Source organism: Alexandromys fortis, unplaced genomic scaffold, assembly GCF_014885135.2.
Source record: "Alexandromys fortis isolate MF-2015 unplaced genomic scaffold, M_Fortis_MF-2015_v1.1 scaffold_53, whole genome shotgun sequence".
NCBI classification, from domain to species: domain Eukaryota; kingdom Metazoa; phylum Chordata; class Mammalia; order Rodentia; family Cricetidae; genus Alexandromys; species Alexandromys fortis.
In genome coordinates this window covers 3,284,145-3,295,133 of record NW_026067939.1, presented here as the reverse complement: position 1 = coordinate 3,295,133, position 10,989 = coordinate 3,284,145, and positions in this window count along the sequence as shown.

The following is a 10,989-nucleotide window of genomic DNA, read 5'->3' as shown; positions in this document are numbered from 1 at the left end:
ACTCCTAACTCCTAAGCATAAACACTGATTGGTTGTGGTTCTCTTTTGCTTGGTCTCTGTAAAGCATCTGAGAAATGGCATGCCTGACCTTCGTTTTAGATTTTTTGTGTGTTTATTTTGTTTTGTTTAGTATTTATTTTGTTTAGTATTTATTTGCACATATGTGGTTGTGTGTCTGTGTGTGTGTGAGGGGGAGGGTGGGAAGGGAGGGAGGGAAAGAGAGAGAGAGAGAGAGAGAGAGAGAGAGAGAGAGAGAGAGAGAGAGGGGAAAGTCACTGCATGTATTTGGACGTCACACGACAATTCGTGAGTTGTGAGTTTTTGAGAATGTGGGGTCTCTAGCTTCTGTGTTTCTCCCACTCCAGGCTCCCTGGCTCCAGTGCTTTCTGCAGATTCTGTCTTTGCTTCCTGGCTCACCTACAGGCATTACAGATGTATGCTATTGAATTTGGCATGTCCATGGGTTCCAGGGACTGAATTCTCCTGACTTTCATACCCACTGAACTGTCTGCCTGGTACTAATTTGCTTAGTGTGAAACTGGGTCACACTCAGGTGCACTGTTGAATAGCTAGGATGGCAGGGTTATGTCACCATGTATGGCTGGTTCAGCCAAACTTGCCAATCGCTTCAAATCTTCCTTGCCTGACCTGCTCTTCCCTGTATTTCCAGCTTAGTAAATGGTTCTTTAGTTTATTCAAGCTGGAAACCTTACCATTCCTTCATCTTGCACATCGAAATACTTTGTGATATCTATGGTTTTCTTAAAAAAAAAAAAATACCTCAAATCTGGTACTTCTGTTTATTCCCCTCCTATCGCTTTGGTTTAAGTCAACACTTAGATTCCGGCCAGCAGCATCCACACTGATGGCTCAGATGTACTTCTCGGGACTCTGTTCCCAAACTCGGCCCCAATATCTTTGCCAAGAAACAGCCCGAGAGCAGACTGTTAAGAATTGAATGTGCCCTCAAGGGCGTGCACGGATCGCCTTTTACTAGTCTCTCCAATCTCATCGCATTCTCTTCTTTCCACCCACAGAGCTTCAGCTTGTTGGCGTTTCAGTTTCTGGGACCAGCCCAACTCTTTCCCACCTCGAGATTTTGCATAAATGGTTCCCCTTTCCTTGAACACTCTCCTTGAACACTCTCTGTCTACTACTTGGCATGTGTTCTCTTTGATTGCACTTGACATTTGGTACAGTGATTGGCACATAGTAGGCACTTACAAAAAGTGAATCTAACTGGAACGTTTAATGAACACCCTGGTGTTATGTGAAGAGTGCATAAAGAGACTGTATTAGTCATGCTTCTCAAGAGGAACAAAATGTATAGAATGACATAGAGAGAGAGAATGATACATAAACCCCATATGTATGGGATTTTTTTAGAATGGCTTATGGGCTGTGGTCCAGCTAGTCCAACAATAATTATCTGTGAATAGAAGGTCCAACACTCCGTCCGTTGTTTGGTCCATAAGGCTGAATGTCTCCGCAGGTCTTCGGTGTTCACCATAGTCCCAATGACATATGCTCTAATGACAGTAAAAGAATGGACGTACCAGTGAGAGCCAAAGCAAGCAGGCAAGTAGATCAAATTTTCTTTATCCATGTCCTTTATATAAGCTGCCAGTAGAATGTGTGGCCCAGTTGGATCTCCCTGACACAAAAGATCTGGGTTAAAGGTGGATCTTCCTACCTCAAAAGAGTTTATTAAAAGTAAGTCTTCACACTTCAAAGTACTTAATTGAGAAAAACCCCTCACAGGTGTGCCCAGGCCCTTGAGTTTTAGTTAATTCTAGATGTAGCCAAGTTGAAATCAAGAGTGGTCATCACAGGGACCATCCCCACGAGCCAGAAAAATGCTCTGTGGAACAACGGGATGATGTTTATATAGATACCCTTGACTGGTACTTCTTTTGTCTTAAGGGTTCTGCTTTTCTGTTGGTAGATTAAAAATAATTTTTGACAGAGTGGTATTTAGGTAGCATGAGACAATTTAACTGCTTTCAGAAGAAGAAAAATACATAATTTAGATAAATAACAATTTATTAACAGTCAGTGATATTGGAGAGGAGTGCTTGCCAAATGGTTAGTGTAGACTCATGGGTCCTGACATTCTCACCACCAGAGATTCAGCTCGTTATACCTTTCCAACAATATCTCATGTTTTCAGAGTCTGCTAAGCAAACTGCATTTACTATGAAATCATTAAATTTCTATTTTTAGTCAGACTTAACCTCTAATTAGACATCTTAACCCTTGTGTAGAGAATTGAATAATGAAAAATATGATGTGGGATGACCTTCTGTATATGTGTTGCTCTTATTGGTTAATGAATAAAGTTGCTTTGGCTTATGGCAGGGAAGAAGGTAGCCAGGCTGGAAGAGATACATAGAGAGAGAGTAGGCGGAGTCAAGAAGACACCATGTAGCTGCCAAAGGAGAAAGACCCCTGCCAGAACCTTACCCAGCCACGGCCTTGTGGCGATACACAGGCTAATAGAAATGGGTTAATTTAAGATGTGAGAGTTAGTTAATAAGAAGCCTGAGCTAGTAGGTCAAACAATGTTATAATTAATAAAGTTACTGTGTGATTATTTGGGTCTGGGTGGCCGGGAAACGAAAGAGCAATCTCCTACAAAAATGTAAGCCAAAAACTAGGGCCAGGTAGTTCATTTAAGCATCATTAGAATTTTCACTAGGACTCTATATTTAAAACACTTTACCATACCCCATATTCTATTCATAACTTTAACATACATATTATGTAAAGAAAACAATGCACAGCTGGGTGATGGTGGTGCATGACTTTAATCCCAACACTCGGGAGGCAGAACTCACTCTGTGATTTTGAAAGACCAGCCTGGTCTACAGAGCGAGTTCCAGGACAGCCAAGGCTACAAAGAGAAACCCTATCTTGAAAAACCAAAAAAGAAAACAATATGCCGAGTTTATCTTTTATGTGTAAGTCTCACCGTTGCTTTCTGCAAATTAGTAACTGTAAGTGAATTATATTTCATAGGGGAAGGAGGTAAGAAACTTTATTTAACCATGTGATATTTTGAAAATAAGGTAAGTAAGGTTGTTGTTGTTGATGAGACAGTGGCTCATGCAGCCCAGGCCGACCTTAAGCTTGCTGTGTGGCTGAAGATGATCTCAGAATTTCTGATCCTCCTGCCTCTGTCTTCCAGGAACTAGGATTACAGGCATGCATTTAGTTTGTGTAGTGCAGGGATGGAACGCAAGGGTTTTGTGCATGCGAGGAAATGCTCCACTATTTCCACAGGCTGCAACTCACTTTCTTTTTTTGTTTGTTGGTTGGTTTAAACTTGAAATTGAACCCAGGGTCTGGAGCATGGTAGGTATCAAGTTATATCCTCTGTGTGAATAAAACTTGCTTTTCTTTTTTTTTTTTCTTTCTTTTTTTCTGGAACTATTGGATAACCTTTTATCCTGCATTTATTGTAGGATATAACATGATAAAACTAGTCAAATCCACTTTATCCACAAAAGTCTCTGTTCTTATTCTGTATTTTGTAAATAATTGTACTCATTTGCAACAGCATACATTCCCCCAAAGCAATTTCTGTCACGAGAAAGAGAAATATGTAAATATTTTATGTACATAAAATGAACACTCATCCATGTGCTTAAAAATGTCTGAAATGAACTAATGATACATTTTAGGCTGTTGCTTTGGGAATATTTCCTAAAAGCCAATCATTCTGAACCAAACTAGTGCTTCTAAAGAGGTATTCAGAATAATGAAGCCAATACTGTTACATAAGTTCTAAAGAGGAGGTGTGCCAACCATACAGTTTTGGGGCAACTTAGCACTGGAATGCAAGAAATTTCAATTCATAATTTTGCTAACAGGTGCAAAATCTTGTACTTTTATAGCTTCTGTGTGGGAAGCAATTTGTAGTGGAGTTGGTGGCAATTTTATCTTACTAGACAAGTGCTTGATAGATCAAGCATTTTAGGTACATAAAATAATCCCAAAGTGGAACTAAATTTTGCCCTTTTTTCCTGTCAAGATATTCAAAAACAGCCCCATCTTAAACCCATAGAGGAATTTATAGATAAATACTTTCCTTCCCGTTTTTGCCACAGATGAGATGGAACAGTTATCCTGACTTTTCTAACGTTACATCGTCCCTGCAAATCCGTAAAGCAAAGCTGCAGTGTTGTTTCTCTCTGTGGAGTGCAAATGAACATTTTACTGTGCTAAAACTTGCAAATTCACCACCTTTAATTATAATTCCGTGTCACCAGTAACATTCACAACATTGTACAGCCGTCACTACTATTTCCAAAGCGTCTTCCTTCTCTCAAGGACAAACTGCAAACAAACACAAATATTTGAAATGGGCTTTTCCCTTTCACTGCCCACTGGCTTTCTCCCACACTGCTCATGTCTGGTCCTAGCATGGCATTGCATACATGACAGATAACTGGATAAATGTGTCGTTAATGAGTAAACTGTTCAATAAACGCTTACTTAACAAGTTAGAACTGTGCAGTAATGTTGGGAAGAGATGGAGCTCTGGTTGCTCCATGCCCTCACCAATAGTGGTCGTGTCAGCTTTAAGTTTTAACCTTTTAAATGGCTATACTGTGGCTTTAATCGACACTTTTTTTGAAGACGAATGATATTGAGAATTTTTATTACCGTGACAAAATGACTGAAAGAAAAAACTACTTGAAAAATGTATTTTGGCCCATGATGTGAGTTCAGTCCACTGTTAGCTGGGTCCTTCCTTTCTCAGCCACTGGGAAGCAGTTCGTCGTGGCAGGACAGCCTGCAGAGCAAACTGCTTGTCTAATGGTGGCCGGGGAGCAGAGAGACACTGAGATGAGCGTCACGGTCTAACTCTTCACTTCCCCCAGCTAATGTTGCTTCCCAATACATGCCATCATATTGTGGGTCCATCAGTGAATTACTACACTGATTAGGTCACAGCTCGCAGATCTAGTCACTTCCCCAAAGCTCATCAGGTGGCAATCAAGCGAACAACGTATGAGCCTTTCTGAGAACACTGGATTCAGACCACAATGGTATCTTTTCATTGGTGTACTCAACCGTCCCAATATCTTGTTTTACAAAAATCATCTGTTCTGTGTTTTATCAGATTGTTTTATTTTACAATTAAGCTGGCTGATACATACCATAGCTGTTTTTAATATATTATAAATATGGGTCTCTTGTCATGTGTATAATTTGCAAATATTTCCTCCCACTTTGTGGTCTATCTGTTCACTTCCTTGATTTGTCTAAGAGCAGAAGTTCTCCATTTTGATGAAGCTGATGGTTACGATGTCCTTGTTTTTGTTCTAAAGACTCTTAGTCTATCCCAAGTTTGCTAAGTACCTCCCAAGTTTTTTTCAGATAGTCTTCTTGAATCGAATTTGATTATTTATGTCTTCTAAGGAAGTGATCCATTTGTTTACTTTTCCTTACCTTTGAACCACACCGTCAACTATTCAAGACACTTAAATATTTTCTATTTCTTGAGACAGGGTCTCTCTCTGTAGCCCTGGTTGTCCTGGAACTCACTATGTAGCCCAGGGTGACCTTGAACTCCTAGAGATTTGTTAGATCCAAACTGGCACCCCAAAATGGCAGTGCTGGTGACACCGTCCTGACCAGAGGACTTTGCCTAGGTAAACAGAAGGATTATTGTTATGTAAACAGACACCTAAAGGTGGGTTCCTGTTTTCCAGGAACCTCATTTAAACTACCAGGAACCTTCCTTAATATATGACTCCAAAGGTCAACTCTCTTGGGCAATGGCGTCTAGGTCCCAAGGAATCTGAACAGGCTATATCAACTCAAAGACCCCACCCTGTCATCTGTCATATAAAATATGCTTTTATTTATTTTGCCATTTTGTTCTTGTCTCTGTCCCCTAGCCTTGGCGATTGGCAATTTGATGTCCAATAAATCTTTCTTTCTAATCATGGGGCAGTTTAGCTCAATGGTTTCACAGTTCGGCCCTCACTAGCAGGCTCTACCTGCCGTTCCTGTGAGTGCTGAGATTAAGCTATGTAACGCCATGCTGGCTCTAGTTTCTTCTTTGATTCGTAGGTTATTTGGGAATGTGCGGTAGAACTTGGAAAGTGTTAGTTGTTTTCCAGTTACCTTTATTTGATTGATTTCTAATAAAATTTCTTATGATCAAAGAATATACTTGGAATATTTTTCATTTCTGAGGCTAGCTTAAAGGTCCAGAGTGCATTCTTCATCTGGCTTTTACGCATGTGTGAGAATGTATTCTGTTTGTTGAGTGGACCAGTCTATAAATGTTTTAAAAATTCTAGCAGAATGAGGGTGTTGCTCCAACTATTCTATGCCTTTTCTGGTTTACTGTTCACTTGTTTGTCTCCTGTTGAGAAATCATGAGAGTCTGTGCTGTGATTGCTGACTTGCCTACTTTTTCCTTGGGGTTCTCTTCAGCCCCTTTTTACTGCTCTGATAAACTCCACAGCCAAAGGCAAGCTAAGAAAGAAAAGGTTTACCCAGCCTAGAGATGGGGGGGGGGTGTCTATTATTGTGGGGGAGGAAGAAAGGTGACAGGAAATGAAAGATCACCTCTTGATCCACAGCAGCGAGGATGAACTTAACGTGGGGTGAGGCCGTAGATAGAACCCCCCTAAATATCACGTAACCTCTCCAAACAGGATCACCAGCAGGGACCAGATGTTTACATACACGAGCCTATGAGGGACATTTCTCAACCACCATAGTTCTATTAGTTTTCATGTCATGTATTTTGAAGCTCTGATGCGAGGTGTCATGAAGTATATTCTGCTGTGGGTGGTTGAAAGCCAAATGCCTTCAAGGTCTGTCTGAAAACTGGGAATTTATCTGAAAATTCCGTAGTTGTTATCGGATGAAACCTTACTGGAATTCCACCCTATTTCATTTTTACTATTTATTCATCAATAACATCAAAGATAATACCTTTATTTAACAGTACTTTCGGAACTCTGCAGCTGTGACCCACCCAAGAGTCTACCCTGTGACTGGAACTCCGCAGGCCAGCACACGCTACATGACCTTGTCACGCCACCCTGAAAAGCACCTCTTAGAGAAACCAGGCCTGCTGCAGACTCGTCTCATTTACTGCCTGCTCTGAGACAGAGACAACACTATCTGTTGCTCCGTGGCTGGAAACAGTTGCTTACACGTTTTGATTAGAAGAGGAATGTATGTTCTAGACCCAGTTACTCCAACATGCTCAAAAGTAGAAGGGGGGCATCTGTGGGCTTTGGAGGGAGGGGTAATGGTGGACAAATATGACCAAAATACATTGTATAAATGTATGAACATTTCAAAGAATAAGTAAAATGTTATTTAAAAAGAAAAAAAAGCAAAGCAACAACTCTTGAAAGAAGACAATACTGACGAAGGTACTAGGATAATCACAAATTATACCTTACACAAAGGAGAATGTCTTTTAAAAAGAACGTCTTTGAAAAATCCTCGTGACAACTGTAGTGATACATGCCTGTAATCCCCATTAACACCACTTGAACCACCCCCCCCCTTACAGCAGTTACGGACGAAAAGCAAGATCATCAAGAACATTGCCATCCTGTTTCTGCTGAAGATAGCGGCTCAGTAGTTCTGTGCTATGTCACTGGGAACGAAACCACTCAAAGCTTTTGATCTACTTCTCTCAAGGGTTATTTGACCCAGAAGGAAAAGCTGGGATTTATTATAGCAAGATAAAAGAGGAAAAAGGAAAAAAATCACGAATCTCATGAGCATCTCATATTAAGCTTTTATAATATCCCTATCATTCAGTAAGACTTGAGAATGAACAACCCTAAAACCTGAGGGTTTCTGTCTTAAGGCAACATAGGTTTGTTTCTTGCTCATGATACATCTCCATTGCTTTCTGGCTTTAACTCTACTTTGCATTATCTTTTTTTTCCTCTGGGACTTAAAGTGATGGAGCAATTACTGTCTGGAACATTGCTGGTCATTATGTTGTACACAAAGAAAGAACAAGGCAAACCGGGTACTGGTTCTGCTCTTAGACGGTCCTTGTCAAAATGCCACAAATCATTACCACTAGGACTTCTTCGGTTAAATCAAGTCTTAGGCCCCCCATTAACGACAGAGGGACTGAGCAGTCACCCCAGAAGGAGTTTCAAATGTTAACAGTTGAGCCTACCATTTTAAGCAAATATTTTCTCCTTGAATCTTGATAACAACAGCCTTCTAGAAATAATCACCATGATCGTTCCACTTTACAGGTGGATGGAGGTTAGGATGATAGCTGGGAGAGATCAAAGGCTACCAAATGGCAGGGCCTGGACGTGGTGTATCAACCCGGCTGGTGCTGTAATGCCATGGAAAGAGGAAAGAAAGACTGGAGATGTTTGAAAACGACAGCATGAGAGACAAAGGGGGGCATGAAAACAAGAAACTGCTCCCTATGGAAACCAGACCTGGTGATTAAAACTGAGTGGGGAGGCAGAGGGAGGAGGCGCTTCTCCCACTTCTTCCCAGCCCACCTCTCGCCTGCTTCTCCTGTACGACGTGCCCTTATCTAGTGTCACCCAAGAAAACCTGGGTTTTCCTTCCCCGCACTCTAAAGCCCCCACTCAATTTCTTTTGCGGTCTATGCTAACTGACTATTTCTTACTGTGATATGAAACAAGTCATTACACACATCTAGCACTGATAATTTACCTAGCAAAGGCTAGGTATTTTTACCTTGATAATGCCAGGTATGTCATAAAAATCCCAACAAATTGGCCACTTTCTGTTATCCTCTCTTGGGGTATATATTTATTATGTACACACACATACACACACAACATTTGTGTATGCCTTATGAAACAGAGCCGGTATCCAACACTTTCTAAAGAAATTCTGTGAGAACTAGAGGCGAATGTGGCTCATTAATGAAAGTGAAAAAGCAGGGTCTCGCTCTGTACCTGGCTGACCTGGAACTTGCTGTGTAGAGCAGGCTGACCTAGAACTCTGGGCGATTAGTCTGCTTCTGCCTCCTAAGTGCTGGGACTAAAGACCACAACACCCAATTTTTTTTTTTTTTATTTTGTTTCTAGCGACAGCAGTCTACTCTTAAAATGCTGGTGTTTCTCAGTACAAGTAGAGAACCATGTAGTAGCTCTGAACTAGATCATTAAAGTCATGACCCTCCTGCCTGTGCTTTCCTGAGAACGGATCTGAGCTTGTCCCTGCAGTCAAGGAGCACGCTGCAGCTTCCACACAAACCTCTGATGAGAAAGACGGGAGGCTGTAGGTGAAGCCCCGAAGTCCCTCTTCTAATAGGGGACGCAAGAACTTCCCCTCTTTCTGGCTCCTGGTCATGTCCCCCTACTTCTTGATTAATAAATCCACAAGGAGGAACGACCTGCACTAGGCATTGACATGCTCTGTATTATTTGTTTTTACAAAGGATTGCATAATAACTGCTGTACAATAAGCAATTAACTAAAATACAATGTAGTGTAACCGTTAAAAATGTATGAAGGCTGAACTAGGGAGATGGCTCACTCAGAAAAACATCTGCTTTGAAAATCTGTGGTCCTGGGTTTAGCTACCAGCTCTTAGTAAGAAAGGCCAGGTGCGGTCACATGCCTGTAATCGCAGCACTAAGGAAATAGAGCCAGGAGGACCCCTAAAAACAACTTAGGCACCCAGTCTAGATGAATAATAGCAAGCTCCAGGTTCTGAGTGACACTCTGCCTAAAATAAAATTATCATAGCTCCTCCAGCAATGTGGAACATAGAGAGTGGTTTTGGTGACAAAACACAATCCCTGAGGTTCCCCACTGTGGCTAGGAAGGATGCAGTCAGACAGATTTTGACCTGTCAAACAGACATGACAAGATTGTAAGCAAGATCTTTTCCCTCTTATTTAGGCTTATTGTGTCGTACAGATGGAATATTTATGTAATAAAAGTTCTACTTTTAGACTAAAGAAAAATAGGACGCGGTGACTTTTTTTCTGTTCTGTGTCTCATTGGACATTGGATTCCATTTCCAGATCGTTAAAATGCAAAACCCCCAAACCATCTTCAGTTTTGGAGGATTGTAATGAATATATTATTAGACTCACGTAAGTTTCTGTTGCTCTTTCCTAAGGGAGAGTTTATGTGTAGGTAAGTAAGTGGCTCCTATAGCAATCCAATACACTGTGAATTCAGCAAACCAATCATGGTGTCTTAACTTTCAAGGAACAGACATGAGAAGACATAAGAGAAATTCACATTATAAAATTATGGTAGTCATACTTTTAAAAAACCAATCTCTGCATTTTGTTTTCAAGTACATTTCAGAAGAAGAATAGCTGTATTTCAAATGGCTGTTTCTAGTGTGCCTTTAATCCTAGCACTTGGGAGGTAGAGGCAGGCTGATCTCTGTGAGTTCAAGTCAGCCCGTTCTACATCACAAGATTCAGGCCAGCCAGGACTACACAGTGAGATCCTGTCTCAACCAAGCAACCAATCAATCAAATAAAATAAAATGACGGATTTAGAGGCTAAACTGAAAAAAAGATAAGATGTAATTTGACTTATGTTTCCAGGCTTTTAGATACTCTTGTATTTAACTGTACTTTTTTCAGATTAACAATCAGACTCATCCCACCGTATTTAGAGATCTATTGCTAAAAAGGAGCCAGGAGATTAAAGAAAAAACGTTCAGCATATTATTTGAAAATATGATCTAAATATTGTTTTATTTTATTTATTTATTTATTATGTGTACAATATTCTGTCTGTGTATATGTCAAGCCAGAAGAGGGCACCAGACCTCATTACAGATGGTTGTGAGCCACCATGTGGTTGCCGGGAATTGAACTCAGGACCTTTGGAAGAGCAGGCAATGCTCTTAACCACTGAGCCATCTCTCCAGCCCCCCTAAATATTGTTTTAAAATGAATGTATGCCCTATGTCCTTACAGTATGAACACCTTAGTACTCTGTCTCATCAACGGTAAAAATAGAAAAG